The sequence below is a fragment of the Gopherus evgoodei genome, unplaced genomic scaffold, assembly GCF_007399415.2.
Source record: "Gopherus evgoodei ecotype Sinaloan lineage unplaced genomic scaffold, rGopEvg1_v1.p scaffold_100_arrow_ctg1, whole genome shotgun sequence".
NCBI classification, from domain to species: Eukaryota; Metazoa; Chordata; order Testudines; family Testudinidae; genus Gopherus; species Gopherus evgoodei.
In genome coordinates this window covers 13,325-27,394 of record NW_022059763.1, presented here as the reverse complement: position 1 = coordinate 27,394, position 14,070 = coordinate 13,325, and the positions used below count along the sequence as shown (strand labels likewise).

Sequence of the window (14,070 nt, the reverse complement as noted above, 5' to 3'; positions counted from 1 at the left end):
CTAAGGCATGGGCAAAAGCAGAATAAAAATATAAGCAAAGTCTTAATACTTAGAAGGAGGCCAGGGAGGAATTACAAAAAATTATAAATAAATTCCTGCAGTATGGGGTATTACAGGAGTGTCACTCAGCTTGAAATACCCCTATCTCACCAGTCCAGAAACCGGACGGCAGTTATCGATTGGTGCAGGACTTAAAAGCAGTCAACAAGAGGGTTAAGACTCTATACTCCCTCGTGCCCAACCCATATATACTGCTAGCCTCTGTGGGGAAACAGTATTCATGTTTCTCAGTTCTTAATTTAAAAAATGCCTTTTTCACAATTCTGGTAAACACAGGGTCCCAAAAAATTTTCTCCTTTAAATAAAAAGACGCAAACAAAAATAAAAGGTAACTGTGTTAAACGGTGCTGGCACAAAAATTTAAAAACTCCCCCACTCTTTTCTGTCAAGCTTTATCCCGGGACTTAAAAGAATGAAAAAATAAAAACAAAGTCCTTCTCCTACAGTACGTTAATAATTTATTAATCGCAGCAGTAAAACTAAAAGTATGTCTCCAGGCAACCGTAAGTCTTTTAAACTTTCTCGGGCTGCGGGGGTATCGCGTGTCAAAAAATAAAGCCCAAATTGCCCTCCCCGAAATACGTTACCTAGGCTTTCAAATCAGACAGGGGAAACGCCAGCTTTCAAGGGGAAGGCTTAAACCTATTTGTCAAGTTTCTACTCCCCGAAATCGCAAGCAGCTCAAAGTATTCCTGAAAATGGCAAAATTTTGCCGCATATAAATTCCAAAGTTTGAACTACTAGCTAAGCCACTGTATAAATGTGTTAAAAAAACCAATCAAAAACCGTTTTACTAAACAACAAAGGCAAATAATGCCTTTACCTTAATAAAAAAAAAATTAATAAAAGCCCCAGGCCTGGGTCTGCCCAATCTTTCTAAGCCCTTTCAATTGTATGTACATGAAAAAAAAGGGGTGGCCCTGGAACTACTTACACAGTTATTGGGCTCTTAAAAACGCCCAGTGGCTTATTTCTCCAAACAATTAAATCAGGTTGCTAAGGGGTGGCCGGCATGCCTACAAACAGTTGCAGCTACAGCTCTGGTGTTAAAAAAAGCAAAAAAACTAACTTTGGGGGGGGGCTGTTCAAGTATACACTCCACATATAAACCAAGCCTTACTGAACACAAAGGGGGGTCTCTGGCTCACCCAAGCTCAGGTAGCCCGGTATCAGGCTAAGCTCTTAAAAACCCCTAAGTTACCCTGCAGGCTTGCCCCTCCCTTAACCCAGCCACCTTGCTGCCAGAAACAAAGGGCCAAAAGCATAACTGCTTAAAAGTTATAAATGCTCAGTATTCCAGCTGTCAAAATTTAAAAAAGCAACCTCTCGCTAACACAAACTATAAGTGGTACACAAATGGCAGTAGCAATGTTGTAAATAAACTTAAAAGGGTGGGCTATGCCGTGGTGTCTCTCCATAAAACTGTAAAGGCAAAAAGCCTGCCCCCGGAAACTTCAGCCCAGCTAGCCAAAATAGTGGCTTTAACTCGTGCGCTTAAATTGTCAAAAAAAAATGGGTTAATATCTTCACAGACTCTAAATATGCTTTTGGTGTACTACATGCCCACGCAGGTTTATAAAAACAAAGGAAATTATTAACGGCTCAAGGCTCCCTGGTCAAGCACGGGTTACAAATTCTTCAGCTTTTAAAGGCCATACAACTCCCCTTAAAGATAGCAGTAATGCACTACAGGCTCATCAAAAAAAAAATCACAGTATTAACCAAAAAACACTGCTAAAACTGTGGCTCTTAACCTTGTTAAAAAATTTTTTCCTAAATTTGGCCTGCCTCAATAAATAAAGTCTAACCAAAAAACACACTTCACCTCAAAAATTGTCCAAAATGTCTCGAATATCCTCCAGCTCAACTAAAAACTTCACACCCCTTAAAGGCCACAGGCCAGTAAAGTGGTAAAATGTACTAATCAGACACTCAAAAGGCATCTAGCCAAAATATGTCAAAAAGCGTCTTTAAAGTGGCTTAATGCCCTACCTTTGGTTTTACTCCGCATTCAAGCTCTTCCTAAAAAAAAAACTGGTTTAAACCCCTTCAAAATTATGTTTAAAAGGGCATGGCCTGTAAATGGTACCCCAATCCTGCTAGGGAAATGAAAGGCTGGGTGTAAATATTTGTCTCAGTATATGTGTTCTCTGTCTGCTGTTTTATGTTCTTTTTACAGGTACATTAAGAACTCTCAGCCACTCCCTTTAAATGCACCTGTCCATTCCCTACAGCCAAATAACTTCATCCTTGTCCGTACCTAAAAAAACAAACCTCTCCAGAAAAAGTAAAAAGAACCCTATCTCGTTTTACTGGTGTCCTACACGGCAGCTAAAGTAAAGGAACACAAAAGCTGAATTCACTACTCCCGATTAAAAGCTGTACCTCCACCGCAAAATCCAAACCCCGAGCAGTGGACGGTCCAGCCTACTAAAACCAGAACATCAAAAAATTTAAAACTCAAGTTATTGTTTAAACTCAAATCACTCTAATTTGGCCATGTTTTTAATACTTGTATGGGTGTTTACTGTTTCTAAACAGTTGGCCCCTTTATATTTCCGCTCCCCAGAAAATAACTGGTGGGCTCTTTTAGCTGCCACAGCCTCTAATTCTTCTCACTTTTGTGTAGAAAGCGGTTACACTTTAGGGTCTGTATTTACTACTTGTTTTGTAAAAGTAGCTATGCCCTTGCAAAAAATTCACAAATATACTAAACTTGCTGGTTTCAATATTAAATTAACAGCTGGGCATCTGTCTCAGTTTGGTTCTATCTCAAATCCTAAACCCTATACAAACCAGCATTGTCTTCAAATTAGGCTAATAGCCATGTCCTCAAATGTTATTTCCTGTTTTGCTATTGTAGGGGCACAAAAGGTTAATACTAATTTAACCAACCATAAAATAAATTATTCTGTTTCCCCAACCCCAACTTCTTATTTTTATGCACACTTATATCTTCCTCATGGGTGGTTTTTGCTCTGCGGACTAACCGCATTTACCTATGTCCCAGCTAACAGTTCTGGAGGCCCTTGTTCTCTCGAACAATTAACCATGGGGGTTATCCCTGGCCATGCTCTAGTTTTAAAAACACCTGAACCTATCCGAGCCCGAAGGGCTCAGCATGGCCAGCCTCTAAATAAAACATGTAATTCTAAGGTAAACTTGGTGTCTAAATCTCAGGCCATAGCCCTTGCTACTTCATTGGTCAAAGTCCCAGGCCTGGCCTTAAATGCAAAGCTCCAGCTTGCTCAAGTGGCCTATGCCCTCGCCAAATCCATTAATCTAACTTCCACTTTAATCTCTAATTTGGCCTCAAAACTCACAGGGGTCTAAGAAAAAATACTCCAAAAATCAAGCTGCAATAAATTACCTCCTCTTAAGGCATAATCGTGGCTGTAAAAAATTTAAGGGTCTCTGTTGCTTTAACCTTTCTAATCACAGCCAAAGCATTAAAAATAAACTGGCTAAGTTGCGTAACATTGTCACTAACATACGCAAAATAGTAACAATAATTGGTGGGGTTCTTGGGGTTTTGGTAATTGGTTTGGGTGGCTTAAAAGCATTTTTACCTCCCTGCTAGTAGTAATAGCAATTGGTTTGCTCTTCTGCTGTGGTCTGCAGTTAAAAGTGCCTTGTTGTAAAAGTTGTCTTTCTGCCCTCCATCAGCCAACAAAAATGTACCCTATTAGGGCAGTCTCGCTGCCAATATCAGGTGGCTTGCCCTTTAACCTTATTCTAAGTAATAAATATAAAAAAACTCAACAAAAGACCTTTGAGTATTCTCAAAGGGGAAATTGTTGGGGGGTGCAGGGCTCCAAGTAACTGGCAATATGGCGTGGGATCAAAAGTTTACATTCTCAGGCCTACAACTGCCTTTCAAGCTAAACAATATGTTCCTTTAAAGTTAGCATAAGTACATGTAATCATTTATCATTTTCTTGTGTTCTTTTGTTTATGGTACAAAATGTAATCAATCAAAGGGAAAAGGGTTAGTAGTATGGGTTAAAAATATAGTTAATTAAAAAATCCGGTAGTTAATAAATTGTAAATAATAAATTGTAGCACCTGTAAACATCTTTGTAAACAAGTAAGGTATATAAAACATGGCAATAAATAGTAATGTGTGCATAATCTAAAATTTTACATCTCCTTGCACCTTATTTAACTCAAATAAAAATACTTGCTTCTCCACTCCGGTGTGGTCATTAAAAATAAGCACACCGGGCAAACAAACCCCAACTGTTGCACCCCCTGCAACACTTGAGTTTCATGAAACAGCAGAAGCTCCCAGAGAAGTTAACTTTTGCTTTTGAGCCTTCACTTCTGAGCCTGAACAGGGCTCCAGGGAGTGACTCACCAACTGTCCTTAGAGAACAGACATGGATAAATCTTCTGCCCACAGCACCAACCCTTCGCTGCCAGAGACACGCAGCTCAGAGGCAGCGAGCAAGATGTTTGTGTTTATTGATATTCAGTCTCAGTGAGAACAATGAAAGAAAGGGCTCTTCAGTAGCTGAGCATTTGGCATCCAGATACTACAGTGATTGAGGCATTCGTTTTAGACAGATAGATTAGACAGAAGCTTCAATGATAATTCCTTTTGCAACCAGTAGTTTCCTGAAGCTGGAAATCAAACACAACATCAGCTGGGTGAAAGCCACACTTCTCAGCACAGTAAGTTGACTGCTGTCGTAAATCCCTGAGGTTTTTAAGGGGTTGAATTTAACCATTTAAATGTGAATGAAAATGTCACATTTTATTGTGAATTATATCAGCCTGGTATAACTAATTTCATTGCACCCAGGAGCAAACTCATTTTGATAATTTGTATCTTTTTTACATAATGGAAGAGGTGGGATCTGAATGGAGAGCTTGGTCCCAGTTTCTGCACTGCCAGTGTCTTGCTCAGAATAAGAGAGCAAACCACCCCAGAATTGCCCAGTGGTTAAAGCTCTCAGCTAGGATGTGAGAGAACCAGCTTCATGTCTCTCCTCTCAATCAGGCAGACCAGGAACACAAAGGCTATGTCTTCACAGTGATAAAAGCTCCACGGAATGGCTGTGGCTGGCAGCTGCAGGTTTTTTATTGCCGTGTAGACATAGCCAAAATGCCCACATCCCAGGTGAGTACTCCAGCTGTTATGCAGCAAGTGGGTCAATGGGTCTCTCTCTTTTTTTGTTTTGTGAAAAAAACAAAAGGTCTCATTTTCATTGCACATCACAACAAAATCAAACGTTTGGAATTCTCATTTTCTGGCCAGCCCTAGCTCTGCCATGTCAGGATGTTGTCTAACTATAGGCACATCACTTCATGTCTTAGTGCCTCACTATTCACAGAGTCATCGATTCCAAGGCCAGAAGGGAACAATGTGATTATCTAGTGCAGTGGTTCCCAAACTTGTTCCACTGCTTGTGCAGGGAAAGCCCCTGGTGGGCCAGGCCCAAAGCAGTGAACCACGGCCACTGGGAGCTGCGATCAGCCGAACCTGCGGACGCGGCAGGTACACAAACTGGCCCACCCTGCCAGGGGCTTTCCCTGAACAAGTGGCGGAACAAGTTTGGGAACCATCGATCTAGTGTGATCTTTTAAAAACATCCAATCTTGATTTAAAAATTGTCAGTGATGGAGAATCCACCACAATCCTTGGTAAATTGTTCCATACTTTCACTCTTAAAAATTTACACCTTATTTCAAGTCTGAATTTTTCTATCTTCAACTTCCAGCCATTGAAGTTTACTTATACCTTTCTCTGCTAGATTGCAGAGCCTATTATTAAATATTTTCCCCATGTAGATACTTAGAGACAGTAATCAAGTCAGCCCTTAAGCTTCTCTTTGTTAAGATAAACAGATTGAGCTCTTTGAATCTATCTCTGTAAGGCATGTTTTCTAATCCTCTAATCATTCTTGTGGGTCTTCCCTGAACCTTCTTCAATTTATCAACATCCTTCTTGAATTGTGGCACAAAATCCTGACATAGTATTCTAGCACTAGTCACATCAGTGCCAAGATTCACTCAAGAGTTTTAAAGGAACACAAATATGAAATTGCAGAACTATTAATTGTGGTATATATCCTATTGCATAAATCAGCCTCGGTACCAGATATAGGAGGATGGTTAATGTAATGCCATTTTTTAAAAAAGGCTCCAGAGGTGATCCTGACAATTAAAGACGAGTGAGCCTTACTTCAGTACCAGGCAATTTGGTTGAAATTGTAGTAAAGTACAGAATTATCAGACACATAGATGAATATATTTCACTGGGGAAAAGTCAACATGGCTTTTTTAAAGGGCAATCATGTCTTATCAATATATTATAATTCTTGGAGTGTGTCAACAAATATGTGGACAAGGATGATCCAGTAAATATAGTGTACTTGGACTTTCAGAAAGCCTTTGACAAGGTCCCTTTATGCAACGTAGGCAGACATGGTATAAGAAGGAAGGTCCTCTCATGGATCAGTAACTGGTTAAAAGATAGGAAATAAAAGGTAAGAATATAATGTTAGTTTTCACAGTAGAGTGAGATGAATAGAGGGGTCCCCCAGTGATTTGTACTGGGATCAGTGCTGTTCAACATATTCATAAGTGATCCAGAAAATGTGATAAGCAGTTATGTGGCAAAGTTTGCAGATGATACAGAATTACTCAAGATCATTAAATACAAAGCAGACTGCAAAGAGTTACAAAGGTAACTCACAAAATATGATGACCAGTTAGCTTAACTTGAGAATCCAGAAAAATAATGAAGCAAATAATTAAGCAATCAATTTGAAAACATCTGAAGATAATAAGATAATAAGGTAATAAGTTACAGTCAGCCTGAAATTTGTCAAGAGAAAAATAGTGTTGAACCAACCTGATAACTTTCTTGGACAGGATAACAAGCTTTGTGGCTAGGGGGGAAGAGGTAGATGTGGTATATCTTGACTCTAGTAAGGCTTATGATACTGTCTCACATGATTGTCTCATAAACAAACTATGGACATTCAACCTAGATGGAGCTACTATAAGATAAGTGCATAAGCTGTTAGAAAACCATTCCCAGAAAGTAATTATCAGTGGTTCACAGTCATGCTGGAAGGGGATATTGGGTGAGGTCCCATAGGGATCAGTTCTGGGTCTGGCTCTATTGAATATCTTTATCAATTGTTTAGATAATAGCATAGAGAGGACACTTATAAAGTTTGCAGAAGATACTATGCTGTGAGGGGTTGTAAATGCTTTGGAGGATAGGATTATAATTTAAAATGATCTGGACAAACTTGAAAAATGATCTGAAGCAAATAGGATGAAATTTAATAATGATAAATGCAAAGTATTCCTCTTGGAAAGGAACAATAGGTGGCATACATAGAAAACGGGAAGAGACTGCCTGGGAAGGAGTACTGCAGAAAGAGATCTGCAGGTCATAGTGGATCACAAGCTAAATATGAGTTAATGGTGTAACACTGTTGCAAAAAAAGCCAACCTCCTTCTGGGATGTATTATCAGGAGTGATATAAGCAAGATACGAGACGTAATTCTTCTGCTCTACTCCGTGCTGATTAGGCCTCAACTGTAGTATTGTGTCCAGTTCTGGGCACCACATTTCAGGAAGGATGTGGGCAAATTGGAGAAAGTCCAGAAAAGAGCAACAAATATTATTAAAGGTCTAGAAAACATGACCTGTGAAGGAATATTGAAAAAAAAATTGGTTTATTTAATCAAGAGAAGAGAAGATTTAGAAGGGACATAGTATTCAAGTCCATAAAAGGTTGTTATAAGGAGGAGGGAGAAAAAAATGTTGTTCTTGACCTCTCAGATAGGACAAGAAGCAATGGGCTTAAATTGCAGCAAGGGTGGTTTAGGTTAGACGTTAGGAAAAACTTCCTAACTGTCAGGGTAGTTAAGCACTGGAATAAATTGCCTAAAGAGGTTGTGGAATCTCCATCATTGGAGATTTTTAAGAGCAGGTTAGACAAACAGCTTTCAGGAATATTCTAGATAATACATGAGTGAAGGGGATGGGACTGGATGACCTCTCAAGGTCCCCTCCAGTCCTACAATTCTATGACTTTGTCAAGAAAATGGCAGATTAAATCCAATGTTAAGAAATGCAAAGTAATGCACACTGGAAAACATAATTCCATCTGTTCCATAATTCCATCTATAATAATCTTAAAGTCATTGTGGATAGTTCTCTGAAAACATCTGCTCAATGTGCAGCAGCAGACAAAAACACTAACAGAATGTTAGGAACCATTAGGAAAGGGATAGATAATAAAATAGAAAATATCTCAATGCCATTATATAAATCCACAATACACCCACAACTTGAGTACAGTGTGCAGTTCTGGTCACCCTATCTCCAAAAAGATATATTAGAATGGGAAAAAGTACACAGAAGGGCAACAAAAATTATTAGGCTTGTGGAAGAGTTTCCATATGAGGAGAGATTCAAAAGACTAGACCTGTTGAGCTTTGAAAAGAGATGAATAGGGGAGGGGTTTGACAGAGGTCTATAAAATCATGAATGGTGTGGAGAAGTGAATAGGGAAATATTATGTGCCCCTTCAGAGAACACAAGAACCAGGGATCACCCAATGAAATTAACCTGCAGCGGGTTTAAAATAAAAAGTACTACTTTTTCACACAAAACACACCTTATGGAACTTGTTGCTGGGGATGTTGTGAAGGCCAGAAGTATAATTAAATTAAAAAAAAACAACTAACTATACATTCAGGGAGGATAGATTCACCAATGGCTATTAGTGAACATGGTCATGATTCAACCCTATACTCTGGGTGTCCCTAAGCCTCTGACTCTGCCCTGTTCTGTTCATTCCCTCTGAAGCATCTGGCACTGGCCACTGTCGGATGACAGGATACTGAGCTAGATGGACCATTGCTCTGAAACAGTACGGCCATTCTTATGTTCTTATGTTCAAATACACAGATAAAATAACCTCTCTGCTCTTACTCAAGTTTCCCCTATTTATTCATCCCAGGATCACATTAGCTCTCTTGGCAAGAGCATCACACTGGGAGCTCATGTTCAACTGATTTATTCATCACAACTCTGAAATTTTTTTAGTCACTGCTTCCTAGAACAAATTTTCCCATCCTATAAGCGTGGCCTATGCTCTTTATTTCTAGATGTGTTTGTTTACATTTAACCATATTAAAGCACATATTGATTGCTTGCACCCACTTTACCAAGTGATCCAGATCTTATCATATCTCACATTTGTTTAAATTCACCAGAGCTAGCCCAGCTTGGAAATGGTGAGAGCCATAACCACCAGCCTATAGCATTATTCTTGCTTTCTGAGTATCTGGCCCAATTCACTTTTAATACATCATGGAACAGATTCAGCAGAACACCCCTCCTGGAATACCCCATAGCCCAGTGGCAAGGGCCCTCTCCCAGTCAATCAGAGACTCAACTTCCTTTTCTATAGTGTGGAGAAGGAAGTATCGAATGCAGGCTTCCTACATCCTGAGTGAGAGCTTTAACCCCTGGGCTAAACACCATGCAGGGAACCCTGTCTACCTTTGCACTGGGTGGGTTCAGGCATGCCCTGACAGCACCTGCTGTATTGGGCCCTGCAGGTGAAATGGGCAGAGAAACACCTAGTTTGAGGTCCTACTAGGCCTGAGGCGTAAATTTGGATGCCAAAGCTGAGGTAACTCCTCGGCTTGCTCTCCAGCAGGTTTTTAGATCCCCAGAGGACTTTACCAGTGGAAAGTTAGGCACCTAGGCCCAGATGTTTAAAGGTATATAGATGCATAATGGGATTTTAAAATGCACTTGGTAGCCTAACACCCACTGAAATCAATGAATTTTACACACCTAGAGACTTTTGAAAATCCCACCCGGTGCCTAAATATGTTTAACAATCTGGCCCCTGGCCCCGAAAGACTAGCCATCTACAGGGTAAGGGAGCAGCTGAGTGGGGGTTTTGTTATTTCCAGTAGGGCACAAATACTGGACTGAACTGCCTAAAATTGCATTTAGGGATCTAAGACCCTTTGTGAGTCAAGGTCCTAAGAACATAAGACTGGCCATACTGGGTCAAACACACGGCCGCTCAGAGGGGAGAGGAAGTGAGACAATTTGCTCCAGGCCCCAGGCCCCGCAGGGGCCCCCATGAGAGTTTTTCTGGGCCCCTGGAGCAGGATCCTTCACTCACTCCGGGTGCTCCATAAAAATCTCGTGGGGCCGGGGCTCCGGAGCTTCTTCCGCTCCGGGTCTTCGGTGGCAGTTAGGCGGCGGAGGGCACCTCCACGGGTCTTCGGGGCATTCAGCAGTGGGTCCCGGAGCGGAAAGACACCTCGCCACCGAAGACCCCAGACCCTCTGAATCCTCTGGGTAGCTATGGTCAGACCAGTGATCCATCTAGCTCAGTCTTCTGTCTTCCAACTGTGGCCCGTGCCAGGTGTTTCAAAGGGAATGAACAGAACAGGCATCATCAGATGATCCATCCCCTGTCATCCACTCCCAGCTTCTTACTCAGTAAAATAACCAGAGAGGGCTTAAAATAAACACAAGCAGTAGGTCTGTTGAATAAGAAGCTGCCAGTAAAGTAGAGCCCCATGAACCTGCAATTGTAAACATTGTAATTATATGGTGATGGTGAAGAAAGGGAAGGATCTTGTTATTTTCCTGAGCTGCCACATGTGTCCTGCAGAGTAATAAATAAAGCCAATCTCCATCTGTCTTCTGTTTCTTCTTCCATAACCATTGCCCATTGGTCTTCCCTCTGCAGTGTACATCTGCAGAAAAAATGTCCAACCAAACCATCGTGACTGAGTTCCTTCTCCTGGGATTCTCTGACACGCGGGAAGAGCAGATTTTACATTTCCTGGTGTTTCTAGTGATTTACCTGGCAGCCCTGGTGGGGAATCTTCTCATCATCACCGTCATAGCCCTTGACCAGCACCTTCACATCCCCATGTACTTTTTCCTCGGCAACTTATACTTCCTAGACCTCTGCTACATCTCAGTCATGGTCCCCAAGTCCATGGCTGATTCCCTAACCAACAACAGACTCACCTCTTTCTCTGGATGTGTCACCCAAGTCTTTCTGGTTATTACTTTTGCAGGAACAGAGCTGATCTTTCTCAAGGTGATGCCGTGTGATCGCTACATTGCAATCTGCCTCCCTCTACATTACAAGGTGACTATGAACAGAGGTGCATGTGCCCAGATGGCAGTTGGTTCATGGATCAGCAGCATGATCTGCTCTGTATTACACACAACTAATACCTTTAGGTTACATTTCTGCAGGTCCAGTGTTATCGCTCAGTTTTTCTGTGATATCCCACAGTTGCTAAAGATCTTTTGCTCTGATACATATGCTAATGTAATTATCTTGATTGTCCTTGTGTCTCTTCTAGACGTGGTCTGCTTTGTATTGATAATTGTGTCCTACATTCATATCTTCTCCACGGTGATGAGAATCCCCTCTGAGTAGGGCAGGTACAAAGCCTTCTCCACCTGCATCCCTCGCCTGGCTTTTTTTTGTTTATTTATCAGTACAGCACCATTTACATACATGAGGTCCAGGTCGATGTCTTCAACATCTCTAGACCTGATGGCTGCTGTGTTGTATTGTGTGGTGCCACCACTAATGAATCCAATCATTTACAGTCTAAGAAACAAAGAGATAAAAGTGTCTCTATGGAAAATATAGGCAGGATATATTTTTTCTCAAGAGAAATGAACTCTTCACACAGAAGTCTTAGTGTCCACCTGGAATAAAGTATTCCCATCCTCCACCTTATGTAATGGGTCAGGCTGACTTTGTTTGAGGACCAGCCTATGTTCGTGTTAGGATCAGAACTTGAGATTTTGCATTTTCTGATTTTGACTGAGATTTCTCAAAATCTGAAAGAAATATGGTAAAAAAATTAAAGCATCTACATTCCTCAGGAGCCAAAGTCCCTACTTTTCAAAGAAGACTCAGGCACTTCTGAAAATTTTACTCTTAGATGCTCAAATCCCAAAGAGTTTTCAATAAAATGTGGGAATCTTATTATGTTTTGGCCCCTTTGAAAATCTCAGGAAGAGCTAATTGTAATTTTTCCATTTTTTAGTTTGAAATATCCACTTAAAATGAACTTTTTTTATTTCAAAATGTCATTTCCAAATTTTAAAAAATTGAAATATTTTGAATGGTCATTTTGATTTAAAAGGTCATTTTAATGTTATTTTTCATCAAACCAACAATTCGTAATGATTAATTTCATTGTTGTTTTGTAGCCGTGTTGGTCCCAGGATATGAAAGAGACAAGGTGGGTGAGGTAATATCTTTTATTGTAACAACTTCTATTGGTGGAAAAGACAAGTTTCCAGGCTATCTGAAGAACTGTGTAGTTCGATTCCTTCTTCCTAAGCCACTGTAGTGCATCATGGGGGGAGATGTAGTCTGGCTAGAGTCCAGCCCATAAAGAAGAATATGACCAGCAAACTATATCTCTCATGCGACACTGAGGTGGCATTTCCAAGTAGACAGATTTACTTTTCACCTGAATGTTTCAAATTTTCAGATAAAAAGTGTTGCGGGTTGAGGTGTTGGTTTTCCAGAGATAGCAGGCATTTGTTACAAAAACATCCACGTGGTTGAAAACTGAATTTTCCATCAAAAAACAGATTTGACAAAAAAATTTCAAACAATGTTACTTGTGACAGCAGCACAGAGAGTCATTGACCAGAAGGTTTGGTGCTCCATTTTCTGCCCTTAGCCAGAATAACCATGGGAAGGCATTAGTCCTCTCCCTCATCCATGCATCCAGAGGAGATTGGGGATTGTGCAAACAAATTTCACTAGTTTCTTCTCTTGCTGATGATCAGACAGGAGCCATGGACGTTGGAGAATGGATTATCCTGTCACCTACAAAAGGGGTTCCTCCAGGGCAGGACTGGCACATATTGGAAAGAAGCAGGAAGAGGTGGAAGAAATGTATCTAGCCACAATCTCTGCTTCTATATGTTCTTTAGAAAAATTGTTTTTCAAAAATAGTGTTGAGGTTTTCAAAAGTTCCTAAGTGATTTAGGCACCCAACTCTGACAGTGTTTCAGTGGGAGTTGTGCATTCCTGATTCCTTTGAAAATTACAGCTCTCTGCCTCTTGGGCTGCTGATCTGGCTGTTCGATGAAGAAGGAAAACAGAACAGGCAGGGGAGGGGGCATGGAAGAAAGCCATTTGTCCTCAAAAGCAAGTCATTCAGTGTTATCAGGGTGTAGTCTGCAGCCAATAATATGTCTTGTTTCAACCTTGAGCGTACAACATTCTGCATACAATTTCCTCCATAAGCTCACAGAGCCAAATCCATTCCTGGTATAACTCCCTGCAATCCAGTGGATTCTCACCAGATGAATTTGGCCAAATCTCAAATGTTTTTCTGCTGAATCCTTTGCAATGCCCACTGACGATAATCACAGCTCTGTGCTCCCAATGGGTGCTGTGCCCAGGGAATTCTCCACATGCCCTGCTTGCTCTGCTTCCTATAGATACCTGAATTCCTGGGCTGATGTTACAGCCTTTGCATACTCTGCAGAATTTAAATGCAGGGACATGAATGGGAAGAGATTGTGCCTGAAAAAGTGTCTTGAGGAATGATGGCATGTCCTGATATAAACCTCCACTGGGAAATGGAGGAGATGAGGAGTCAAATGTGGAAAACTGTCTAAAGTTTTAGGTATTTAAACACCTAAATATTTAGCTAGGTTCCCACTGGGTTCCTCAGATGTGCCTAACTCCCACTGATTTCATGATTTCCACTCATCTGAGCTGTCACTAATTATCTCCAACTGGGAAGTCTTCTGAAGGACCAGTCAGACAGCTCTGACCTGTGATGCCCATCTGGACAGTGCAAAGGGGAGTTCAGTCTCCAGAACACATTCATGACCTGCATCTCCACAGAGATTGTGCCAACCAGCAGTGGGGACATTATCTCCCCATCCAGCTACTGGTGGGTTTTGTAGTGACAGGGCGGATCCAGGACCTCAGATGCAAAAGCTCC

General features: G+C 41.0%; 1 pseudogene; it reads left to right on the top strand.

Moving 5' to 3' along the window:
- Positions 1 to 10,829: 10,829 nt before the first annotated feature.
- On the top strand, positions 10,830 to 11,738 carry LOC115639650 (annotated as a pseudogene).
- The last annotated feature ends 2,332 nt before the right edge of the window (positions 11,739 to 14,070 follow it).